We start from the raw sequence: 12,918 nt of genomic DNA on the forward strand, positions 1-12,918 counted from the left end.
TGTATGTCTTCATGCAATTGATATGAAAAGAAATAGCATTATATGGGACCTTCAATGAAAGCTACATAATCACCTTTTAATTTGTTCAAATCAGTTTTTTAATATTCAAGCAAAAGACTACCATCAGGAGGTATATATAATATGCTACTTAGAATGGTGTGAAAATTAATCAAAAGGAGGAATATTTGATGAAACTTTTCCCCTGCCATACTGTGTGGTATAACATAGAAGAGTGGAGTGTTGTAGATGTTTTGGCTCTAAAAAACTTGGGTGTACATGAGAAGAGTTGAGAGAAAGTGAGAGAATGAGGGAAGCAAAATCAAAGTGGCCGAATTGCCTGAGGTGGTATATATGCGTGTAGGGGGATTAATGGGGTTTTGGAAACCAATAAAGAAGATTTACTCCAAGGATCAGGATAGGGTTCTTAATTACCATGTGCCAAAGATTGATTTCATAAACCAAGGGTTAATAAGAAGGGTTAATTAATGGCATGTAACAAAGGTTAATTATTTCATCTACCGAGGGTCAATGCCATGAATCAAAGATTTTAATTTTCTTTTACAAAGGGGTTAATGCCATGTATCAAAGTTTGACTTTATTTACCAAGGGTTAATATCATGTTAACCACCTTTTAAATTTAAACTTGTTTTCAAAAAATAGATAAAATGGTTATGGCATGCACCAGCTAGGCTAGGGTTTTTGTTGGGATTTCGTTTTTTTTTTTCTTTCTAAAAAATAAAAATAAAAATTTGCTAGTTGAAGCCATTAAAGTTTTGAACCCATGCCCTATATGTCAAATGCTATGTACAACATTTCAAAAAAAAAAAAAAAAAAAAAAAGCTATGTACTAAACTATATTAGGCCATGCATGTCATTCAAAAAGAAAGTGGATTTTTAAAACTTTTACTAAAAAGCTCTGGAAATTTTTTTATATAACAATATTTTTGTTGTTAATTTATTTGATCATATTATTGTTTTGTAGAAACATTTCATTATTTGATCATGATAGAAGGAAATTAATAAATAAATAAATAAAAAACAAATGTTAGGTACATGACAATTGACAAGCCATCCTCCCCACATGTTTACGAGTTCATTCATGTCATCCTAATGTGCGCTTTATTGATAATTATCACTTGCAAATTATTGACATAATGGGTCCTAGCTTGTAGAATTTAACAACAATTTGCATGCAGAAAAGTTTTTGGGTATGTTTCTAATTTGGATAGTAGAAAATGATTACTTTTTTATTTTTTTTTGGATGAATGAGAAATTCGGAAACCACCAAAGAAACCATATACACCCTCTAGCTAATTCTAGTGTTACACATATAAAATACGACCCGAGCCCATGGGCCCGGTTCGTAACAGCCCAAAAGTATAGACATCATCAAAGCCCAAAACCGGGGGTCGGCACAGTCAAAGAAAATTTAAATTAATTAATTGGAATTATTTTTTGTCATTACTAGTACTTGATGCGACACTCAACCACACTTAACTGATCACATCATACATACCTAAATTTTCAATTTGTCATTATTATTTGATATGACACTAATACACCATATTTAACTCATACACATCTAAATTTTCAATTTGTTATTAAATTTGATATGACATTCAACCATTTTTTTGTAAGTATTCAGGGAAAAAAAAAAAAGTAATCTAAATTTAAATTATCATCTAAATTTTCAAAATAAAAAAGTCATAAATACAATGGTCCAATATATATCGGCCTTGGACAAATTATGTATCATCATAATCATAGGGCCCTTATATTACATGTGAAACCTACGTGCAATTTGGGTATAGACGACTCCAATCCTTGAGTCTTTGAGTCTTTGCATTGATGAGATGAACTTTCAGTCTGAAAGTGGACGGCAATTACATCTTCTTTATTTTCCAAAAGTTGATTTTTCTTTTAGATTTATTGTGATTGAAGCAAGAGATCGAGTGGCACTACAAGAAATTTGGTCATTAGCAACCAAATTATTAGCGGCGACCCAAAAGTTGCCGCTAATGAGGGGTCATTAGCGGCAACTTTTAAAAGTTGCCGCTAATCGCCTCTCAGTAGCGGCGACATTGAAGTCGCCGCTACTAGCGGACGCTAAATACCATTATATGTGATATTCAGCAACAACATCAATAGCGGCAACAATTGTTGCCGCTATTTACTACTCATTAGCGGCGACATCCTAATGTTGCCGCTATTAGGTATACAATAGCGGCAACAAACGTTGCCGTTATTTAAACACAATTAGCGGCATCCGCCAATTGCGGCTATTATGAGCTTAACAGCGGCGACTTCCAAAAGTTCCCGCTATTTATGGGTCAATAGCGGCAACTTTCGAAGTTGCCGCTAATGGACCTGAGCTAAAAAAATAATAAACAATAGGCCTTAACAGCGGCAACATATAGTTGCCGCTATTGGCCCCCCAATAGCGGCCACTTTAAAAGTCGCCGCTATTAAGTGCCTAATAGCGGCAACTTTTAAAGTTGCCGCTAATAGACTTGAGCTAAAAAAATAATAAACAATAGGCCTTATTAGCGGCAACTATATGTTGCCGCTATTGACCCCCCAATAGCGGCAACTTTAAAAGTTGCCGCTATTAAGTGCCTAATAGCAACAACTTTAAATGTTGCCGCTAATGGACTTGAGCTAAAAAAATAATAAACAATAGGCCTTATTAGCGGCAACTATATGTTGCCGCTATTGACCCCCCAATAGCGGCGACTTTAAAAAGTTGCCGCTATTAGGCACTTAATAGCGGCAACATATAGTTGCCGCTATTGACCCTTGAAAAAAAAAAAAAAATTTAAAAATAAATAAATATTGGGGTGATGCTATTTACCCTACATATATAAAAGGAAAAAAATTATTTCTCAAAAATTCACCTTCGATAATATGTCATTATTTCTTTTATATTAATTGTTGGTGAATTTTTTCTATTTTTCTATTCTTATTTTATATAAAAAAATATATATATATTTATTTTTTTCTTTTAAATAAAACAAATTTTCCTATTAAATTAAAACACTTAGAAAAATTAATTTTTTTTTATAATATTATTGAAGTTTTCTATGTCTTATTCCTATTTAAATGTTTGATTGATCGTGATAGGATCAAATATTCGATCAAAAATCCAATCGATCCTAGTGAATTTGTTTGATTGATTGTGATAGGATCAAATGTTCGATCAAACATCCGATCAATCCTAATAAATTAGTTCGATTGAACGTGATAGGTTCAAACATCCGATCGATCCTAATGAATTAGTTTGATTGATCATGATAGATTAAACATCCGATCGATCCTAGTGAATTAGTTTGATTGATCGAGATAGGATCAATGATCGATCGAACATCCGATGGATCCTACTGAATTAATTCGATTGATCGTGATAGGATCAAATGATCGATAAAACATCCGATTGATCCTACTGAATTAATTTGATTGATCGTGATAGGATCAAGTAATCGATCAAAGATTCTATCGATCCTAATGAATTAGTTTGATTGAGATCGATCTTAATGAATTAGTTCGATTGAACGTGATAGGATCAAATGATCGATTAAACATCTGATCGATCCTAATGAATTAGTTCGATTGATCATGATAGATTAAACATCCGATCGATCCTAGTGAATTAGTTCGATTGATCGAGATAGGATCAAATGATTGATCACTTGATCCGATGGATCCTACTGAATTAATTTGATTGATCGTGATAGGATCAAGTGATAAATTAAACATTCGATCGATCCTAATGAATTAGTTCGATTGAGATCGATCTTAATGAATTAGTTCGATTGCTCGTGATAGGATCAAATGATAGATCAAACATCCGATTGATCCTAATGAATTAGTTCGATTGAGATCGATCTTAATGAATTAGTTTGATTGATCGTGATAGGATCAAATGATCGATCAAACATCCGATCGATCCTAATGAATTAGTTCGATTGATTGTAATAGGATCAAATGATCAATCAAATGTTGAATCGAAAATTCGATCGATCAAACATCCAATCAAGCCTAGTGAGTTAGTTCGATTGATCGTGATAAGATCAAACATCTCATCGAAAATCCAATCGATCCTAGTGAATTAGTACGATTGATCGTAATAGAATCAATTGATCGATCAAACATCCAATTGATCCTAGTAAATTAGTTATATTGATCATGATAAGATCAATTGATTGATCAAACTGGATACAATTGAAAGTTCAATCGAATATTCAATTGAACTATAAGCTTTTTATATTATCTTAGTGCATTAGTTATATTAATCTTATATTATCTTTGGATTTTGTATTGATCTTATAATTAATTATAAGATAAATATCAACTTAATGATCTTTATCATAAAGATTTATTAAATGGAAATTATTAGTTAATATTATAATAATAAAAAAACAAATTACAAGAGAAAATAAATAAAATAAATAAAAATTAAAAAATTGTAAGTATAATATATATATATTTTTTTTAAAAAAAATTACCCTGAATAGCGGCGACTCTGGGGTCGCCGCTATTTGAGGCAGTGCGAAAAATAAAGCGCCATCCAGTGGCGGGGTTTCTGAAATTTTCGGACAAAAAATTTCATAAACCGCGTCTTTTTTCCCCAAACATTCAAAACACCAAAATCCCTAACACCCCTCTCACTCACCTCCCTCATCACTCTCACTCTCGATCTCTCTCCCGCTGCTCTCCCTCCCTCCCATGATGGATCCGATGGCTTTCAAGCCTGAAAACGCTGCGTTTGGAGCTCTGGTTTTCGTGTGAGCTTTGTGAGTGGAGTTCGTAAAAATAGAGAGGTAAGAGTGTGAAAAAATTTGCGTCTTGTGTTTGTTTGGTTTCTAAGAAATCAAACAAACACATGACGATTTCAGTTGTTTAGAAATGATGTCCTCCTATTTCAGTTGTGCATTTATATATTACTATTTTCACTCGTTTGTTAGGTGTTATGTTTCATAATTTAGGCATGTTCATTTGTAGTGATCAATGTAAATAGTTTCTTTTTAACAATTGAGTAGATAATAACTTACCCAAGGTACTTATTGGTCTCCTTGCATGTTTCCAAGGTGATTCTGTCCATATGTTGACTTTAGCTAGCTTTTTTTATAGAATACTCGGAGACTTCAGGGTGCGGAATTGGAATATCTAATTGGTTATGGATATCTTGTGGTTTTGCTTTGATACTTACTACTTTTGAACTGGTCTTAAAGGTCCTTGATTTGGAGTTCTTTTTGGGTTTATAAAGGGGAAATCGTGTATGGTCTTAATTATATTGTCTTGATACGTCCTTTTAAACCTTACAAAAAATGATCTTGGAACTCTTTTTAACCCGGATCTCCTAATTTGGAGAGGTAAAATCTTTGAGTTATTGTCTATAAGGGTTGAGTGAGGTGGGGTTGCTGGGTTTGGATTGTTCTGTTCTTCAGAGATATTTTCCATTGCTTTGGATATCCAATAGACATACCATTACTCATGCCATGTTTTTCAACAGAAGGGTGGTGAAGGGACTAGGTGAGACATGATGGACATTTGGGGAGACCACTTTGCATTTTATAGCTTTAGAATGATGAAATTTTACGCAAATATGCCAGAATGTTCCTATGAGAACTTTAAAGAATTTTGATTAGTTCATTACATTTTTGTTGAACAGAATGATCATAGGTTTATGAAATGTAAAAAGACACTTGTTTGGAATCATTGTTGTAGAGTCTTCATTAATAGGATTAGGAAGCACAAGGAGATTAGACAGATGCTAAAAGGGAGAATGCCTTTTTTCATAGCTTAGAGTGGACCAAATATGACCAACCATTAACTACTGAGATAGATAATGTTGGAGCCAACCGGCCAGTACACTTGCATGGTGTGACGTCTATATGGCTAGTGTGGGTTGGTTAAGTCCCATTTGATTTCTTGATATCTCCATTTGATCCTTTTCCCCATTGAGCAGGATGATGTTTACTGCTGTACTTGATTGGTCATAATGTCCAACTTGATGTGCAGATTAGAGAAAAAGTGCTGCTATGGTAGAGAGGTTTTGTATATCTGACTTGTTATAATCATGCTGTCATAGCTTGATATTACTTTTGGAAACAATGCAACTTTTTGACATCAGAAAATTTTTACTGGCAAAACCATCTTTTTTCAACTGAAGAAATTTTGTTGCTGTGTTTTTATGCTAATTGGTGATTTTACAATATGATGTACCATTTCACATATTAATTATTTCTGACTTTAGTGGATTTCAAATGCTTGCAGCCATTTATTGACTTAAAGCCTCCGGAGGATTCAAGGAAAGAACCAATGCCGCACTTTTGAGAATCACATATTCCTAGTAATGTGGTTTCAATGTGCTTTTTAACTTGCTGTCTACAGGATATAAAGCGGAGAGAAGATGCTATTTCTAGATGTATGATGCCGCAACCTACAACTTTTACAGTAAAAAATTATGCATTTTCTTTTTACCTGTCTTGCTGTTCTCTAAATTGGTAATTCTGCTTTCAATTTTGTATATCAGCTGGCGTCCCTGATGATGATAAAAATTGGCCTCCATTTTTTCCCAATTATTCATCATGATATAGCTAATGAAATACCAGTTCATGCTCAAAGACTACAGTATTTGGCTTTTGCAAGTTGGTTAGGTAAGGGAGGTCATATATTTCAGTCTATTTACATTATTTTTCTGTTGTAAGTTCTTGAAATCTTCTCATCTTGCTAATATTACAGTACGCGCAGCTTGTTATGGAGTAGTGATTCTCCTTTTCTTTTTTTTACCTGTGTCTAGGAACCAAACAAAGGAAAATAATTTCCTTTCCTTTTCTCTTCTACTTTCTTCGCTATAACCACAATGCAAAGGAGAAACACTTCTCCTCCCCCCTCTCTTCCCTTCCCTTTGCTTGGCCGTTTTTCTTCTTTCTCCTTTCCCTCTTTGCAGCCAATATAGTTTTATGGTTTTTTGCCCCCTGTTACAAACTAATGTGCTTTGACTTTTCAACTTTTATCTTTGGTTGTGTTATATTAAACTCTAGTTTGTAGTAGGTGAAAATGTGTGTTTGTTGTGAAGCCACGTGTGGTTCTAAAACTTACTTTTGTAAAAGGTTTCTCTTGTCTTTTGTATTGTGTAGCTTCAGAAATTTGTAACGTAAGAAGAAGAAGAAAAATAGAAGAAAGAGCCAAGTCCCTTGCAGAAAATTGTTCTTCCTTTCCCTGTTTTTTCCCCTGTTTTTTTCTCTTGCCTTTTGCTCATTTTCTGCAGAATTTCTGCAGCAAGTTGATCTTCTTATTCTCTTGTGTTTCCCTTGTTTAATCTACTGCCCTTGGAGTGTGTCTTGCTGGAAAATCCAGCCAACACCCCCCTTATTTTGGATAATATGTTTTTTTTTTTTTTTCCCGTTTTGCATCTGTTGTCTTGCTTTCTGTTTATTTCTTTTTCTTTCTTATAATTCCTTTGTACTTAGGTAGTGTACTCTTTTGTCATTTATTCGTTGATTACTTGCCAGAAAAAAAATCTTTAATTTGTTCCGCCATTTTTTTCCAAAAGTATCTTTGCACTTCCCTCTAGGTTTCTTATAATTCCTTTGTACTTAGTTTTTTCGTTGTTTTTTTGTCTTTGCACTTCCATACGTTTATAGTTAATTCATATAAATTTTTCTTCTTTTTCTAATTCAGGGGAATCCTTGCAGCAATCGATGTCTTCAATGACCATGTATTGGTTGGGGTACGTTGTTCCGTTAATGGCTCTTATTACTTTCACTTTTGATATGAAACTGCAGAGTTATGGGATGTTTGTGCAGTTGGTGGGGGTAGTTATCAATGAATTTTAGGTTGATTTATTCTACTTCTTATGTTCTTCATAGTGTAAAGCTGTCTAATAGGAGATATGCAATGGTGTAGAATGTGCTGCAAAAGGAAAAGAGTGCTTTTATTTTTCTTTTTTAAATCTCATTGATGTAAATGATTCAACATTACAAAAAATGAATGCGTAGAGTGCTTAGTGGGAAAACAGACCCATGTACCTAGAAGATGTCATAATAAATATGGTAAGGGTTATTTGCCTTTTTAGTCATAATGCTAGCTTTCTAACACCTCTTACTTTTAAAAGCAAATTTACTGTCTTATGGCCTTGAACAGTGAAGGCCAAAATTCATAGTTTGGGGAATAACAAATGCAACATATTAATGTTTTATATTCATGCAAGTTATTGGATTTGGTGTTGGGGTTTTACCTAATGTGTCGGTTGGTTTTACTGCAGATATTCTACTTAGTTGGCTTTGGCTTGTTTTGCTTGGAGTCGCTTCTACTTAGTTCATGCTCAAAGGCTGCAGTATTTTGTATTTTTATGCTGCCTCCCATTTTTGCTTGCCATACTGCTAATTTTTCTCTAAATGTTGTCTAGATCCGAAATTCCCATGTTAGGCACCAGTTGTGTTTTTGCTTGGCTATAATATTCCTTAAAAACCATTCATCGTAGCCTGCAGCAAATATCTGATGCTCTTGTAGTGCTGTTTGTGCAGGTATAGTTCTTTGTGTTGTTTTCAAACGAAAAGACTCTATCCGACGGCTTTTTGGTTGCTAAGAAATTACAAACTTTAATGACTGTCTTGTAATAGTGTGAATTTTTGGGTTTTACGATCTGTTTGATTGCTGAGAATATGAAATTGTGATTTTTATAGTCTTACTTTTCAGAAAATTTTATGTATACTTGTTCAATAATCTAGACATTAAATCTATTTATAGGATAATATATGTATATTATTAAAATTATAATGGTAATAATTATAGTGATACATAATATAGGGAATGAAGCACGTGCATTACATGTGCCATCCCAACTATATATATATATATATGGATGCTTCTTTCTTTTCTTTTTTGTTTTTTTTTTAAAAAATTATTTTTAATCAATAGCGGCGACTCTATAGTCGCCGCTATTGAGTTTCTATTTTTTTAATTCATTAGCGGCAACCCCTAAGTTGCCGCTAATGAGATAAATAGCGGCAACTGGATGTTGCCGCTAATGACAGAGGAATAGCGGCAACACTAAGTTGCCGCTATTGACTTTTTTTTTAATTTTTTTTTTAAATTTTCTTATATCATTAGCGGCAACTTAAAGTCGCCGCTAATGACATACAATTAGCGGCAACTTGGTGGTCGTCGCTAATGATATATAATAGCGGCAACCATGGAACCATTTTGAATTATTTTTTCCGGCAAAAAAAAAAAGTATTAGCGGCGACTTTAAGTTGCCGCTATTACCTTGGCAATAGCGGCAACTTTTGGTATTTAGTTTTACCGTCGACTTACTACCAACCACCAAATAGCGGCCGCGTGTCGCCGGTATTTATAAATAGCGGCAACTTTTTACTCATTAGCGGCAACTTTGGGTCGCCGCTAATGACCATAATTTTTGTAGTGTGGATATCCAGAAATTTCATACGTTTTATTGATTATCACTTGCAAAACAAATTGACATCATGGGGTCTACGTGGAATTTAACAAGCAATTTGCATGAGGAGGACTTGAAGGGAAGAGTCTTGGTATTAATGAGATAAGTTACGTCGCTTTTATTTCTCATGCTTTACATTTCTTGGATTATAAACTTGGAAATTATTGACATCATGGGGCCCATATATGTGGAAATATTTAAGAGGCAATTTATTTTTGGTCAGTCAATAAATTGGATATGTGCATGAAAAGTCCTCACTGTTTAATTCATTATCACAACCTCAAATAAAACATAATCATGACTCTTTGAATTATTGACTCAACTTGATCAGATACAGTTTTATCTTCAAACCAGAAACTCAATCATTGAATCACTAACATCACATATTTCTAAATTTTTTGAAAACAAAATTATAACTGTACAAGTTTTGTATCTAATATTAGGGGGTGAGTATTGGTTCGGTCGGTGTCGGTAGGAAGATTTTCGTCTACCAATTTGTGAAAGTCGATTAAGTCAATTAATTAACCGACTTCATACAGACAAGGAATAGTTTCAACTTTTTTGCTTAATCGGTTAGTTGGTTAATAGGAGGTCAGTTAGTCGGTCAATTGTCTGTTACAAGTTTTTACATTAAGATTTATCAACTTCCTTGTAACTACAAAATCAACAAAGCATATGATTTATAAATGAAAAGAAAAAGTAAATTTATGGAACACAGGCTACAAGTACAACCACAAATCACCTCCACAAACACAATAAGGAAACCTATCAGATAAAATTCAAAATTTACTTGAAAAATCAGTTAAGTCAGTTAACTGACAAAAAAAAAAAAAAAAAACAATTCTACTGCCTACCGAACCAAACCGATGTTGAAACAGTATTTTTATTCCGCCTACCAACTGTCAAAAGTCAGCTGTCAGTCGGTGATGGCTCGGGGACGGTCAGTAGGCGGTAAATGATTAATTTGCCCGCCCTTATCTAATATAATACCATAGGTTTCAGAACTAATGACTTGACATATTAGGATACCATTTTTTTAGAGAAAATCTTCTATCTGAATGTGGTGTAAAAACCTAATTTTACAACATTTATTAAGAATTCAACACATAAGCTAAAAACCATCGAGGGTGGTAGTTCAATGGTTTAAAGGATCTGGATGAAAAACTCTACCGTGCAAAATGGTTTAATTGAATTATTAGTTGTTTCTTAATTTTCCCAACCAATTAGCATCGACTCTTTAGAGAGTCATAAAGAAGAGTAGAAAGAATTGCATCCACAACCTTTTCTCTTATCTCTTTTTCTAAAATACACACATTTTTTTTTAGAACGCTACGGCATTGACTTATTATTCAGATTTAATACAATTTAAGAAAAATATCTTTATTCATAAGTTTAAATTTTAAGCTAAAAAAAAAAAAGAAAGTTTAAATTTAAGAAGTCGCAATTTTAATTAAACCCACAACATTAAAATCCCAGCCCTTGGCCTCGGACAAATTATGTGTCATCATAGTCATAGGGCCCTTATGTTACATGTGGAACTTTCGTGCAATTTGAGTATAGACGACTCCAATCCTTGAGTCTGTGCATTGATGAGATGAACTTTCAATCCGAAAGTGGACGGCAATTACATCTTCTTTATTTTTCAAAAGTTGATTTTTCTTTTAGATTTATTGGGATTGAATCAAGAGAGTGGATATCCAGAAATTAATTCCATACGCTTTATTATTGATTATCACATGCAAAACAAATTCACATCATGTGGTCCACGTGGAATTTAACAAGCAATTTGCATGAAGAGGACTTGAAGAGAAGAGTCTAGGCCGTATTGATGAGATAAGTTAGGTACGTCGTTTTTATTTCTCATGCTCTACATTTCTTGGATTTATTCTTAGTATTATCACTTGGAATTTGGAAATTATTGACATCATGGGCCCCATGTGGAATTTAACTGGCAATTTGCAACCCGTAGATTCATTGAATTCATTTGTAGCAAATGTTACATCTCCTTTATTTTCTTGAATTTATTTTTGGTCAGTCAAGAAATTGGATATATATATGTGCATGAAAAGTCCTCACTGCTTTCATTATCACAACCTCAAATAAAATATTATCAATTATTGACTCAACATGTACAATTTTCTCTTCAAAGCTAAAACTCGATCATTTACTCATCACATTTATCTAAATACTTATTGAGTAATATGTTAGGAATCATTTTTTTATCCTCCTAAAATAAATATAGCTTTTAAAATTATTATTATATTTTAGATAAATCATACTTAGATTTTTATCCAATGGTGATTTTAAAAGCCACATCAACTTTAAGAAGATAAAAAGATGGCTCTAGCATTACTCACTAAGGGTCCATTTGGTTTGCGGAATAGACCCCTAAAATGGAATGGTTATTCTTATGGAATAATCATTCTTTTGTTTGGTATGGGTATAGTTATTCTTATGGGAATGATTAATCTCATACACACAAAAATAGTTATTCCTCTAAAAAATGAGAGAAATAGCTAGTATTCATAAATTTTAATTCCAGCCATTTGTTTGGCTAGTATTCCTATCACCCTCTTCATATGGATGCAATTCCCACTTCTTGTTGACCTGGCCATTACAACTTATGGACCAGATGTGTTAGATAAGAAAGTAATGAAGCGCTCAAAATTTTTGCCCCCCCACTCCCGAAAGAATACCCTTATTGGGGTTCCTTTAATGTTTGACGAACAATCAGAGCTCGTGATTTTGTTCCTTTCTTTTTCTTGGATGGTCACACATATGACTGAAAAATTTTCGGCTAGCTCATGTTGCTAACCCATTGCAACCATGGTGATTGCATTTTGTGATGCTCTGTTACTTATGTTACATAAAGATTCATGGAATTTCATTCCAGCCATTTGTTTGGCTACTGTTCTTGTCACCTTATTCGTATGGATACAGTTCTTAATTCTTGTTGACCTCGCCATTACAACTTACGGACCAGGTGTCTTAATTAAATAAGAAAATAATGAAGCACTCGAAATTTATGCCCCTGCTGCTCCCGAAAGAATACCCTTATTCGCGTTCCAATAATGTTTGACGACAACCGGAGCTCATGATTTTGTTCTTTTCTTTTTCTTGGACGGTCACGGATGACTGAAGAATTTTTGGCTGGCCCATGTTGCTAATCCATTAGGTGTTTTTACGCTTAACTACTTCTTAATTTTCTAATATTTTTTGTTACTTTGACAAAGGATATATTACTTCTTAATCTCAATATATTTCCTCTAAGCAAGTGTCGACCAATTCCTGAGACTTTACCTTCAAAAGAAAAAAGAAGTTTCATTAGGCCACAAGGTTCTTATTACTGTCCCAGACTCCCAGGCAATAAGGTTAATAGAATAAATAAATAATAACTATTGGTTAATATAAAAGAATGGGGAAAGTCCACATAATCCCCTCAAACTACCACTTAATTG

General features: G+C 33.6%; 1 long non-coding RNA gene across 1 annotated transcript; it reads left to right on the plus strand.

Annotated features, from left to right (window-relative positions):
* The first annotated feature begins 4,619 nt into the window (after positions 1-4,619).
* On the plus strand, positions 4,620-8,715 carry LOC132172152 (uncharacterized). Its single transcript, XR_009439124.1, has 5 exons — positions 4,620-4,817; positions 6,274-6,424; positions 6,533-6,656; positions 7,684-7,732; positions 8,267-8,715. It is a non-coding gene; the product is annotated as an uncharacterized LOC132172152 (long non-coding RNA).
* The last annotated feature ends 4,203 nt before the right edge of the window (positions 8,716-12,918 follow it).

This window comes from Corylus avellana, chromosome ca2 (assembly GCF_901000735.1).
Source record: "Corylus avellana chromosome ca2, CavTom2PMs-1.0".
NCBI lineage: Eukaryota > Viridiplantae > Streptophyta > Magnoliopsida > Fagales > Betulaceae > Corylus > Corylus avellana.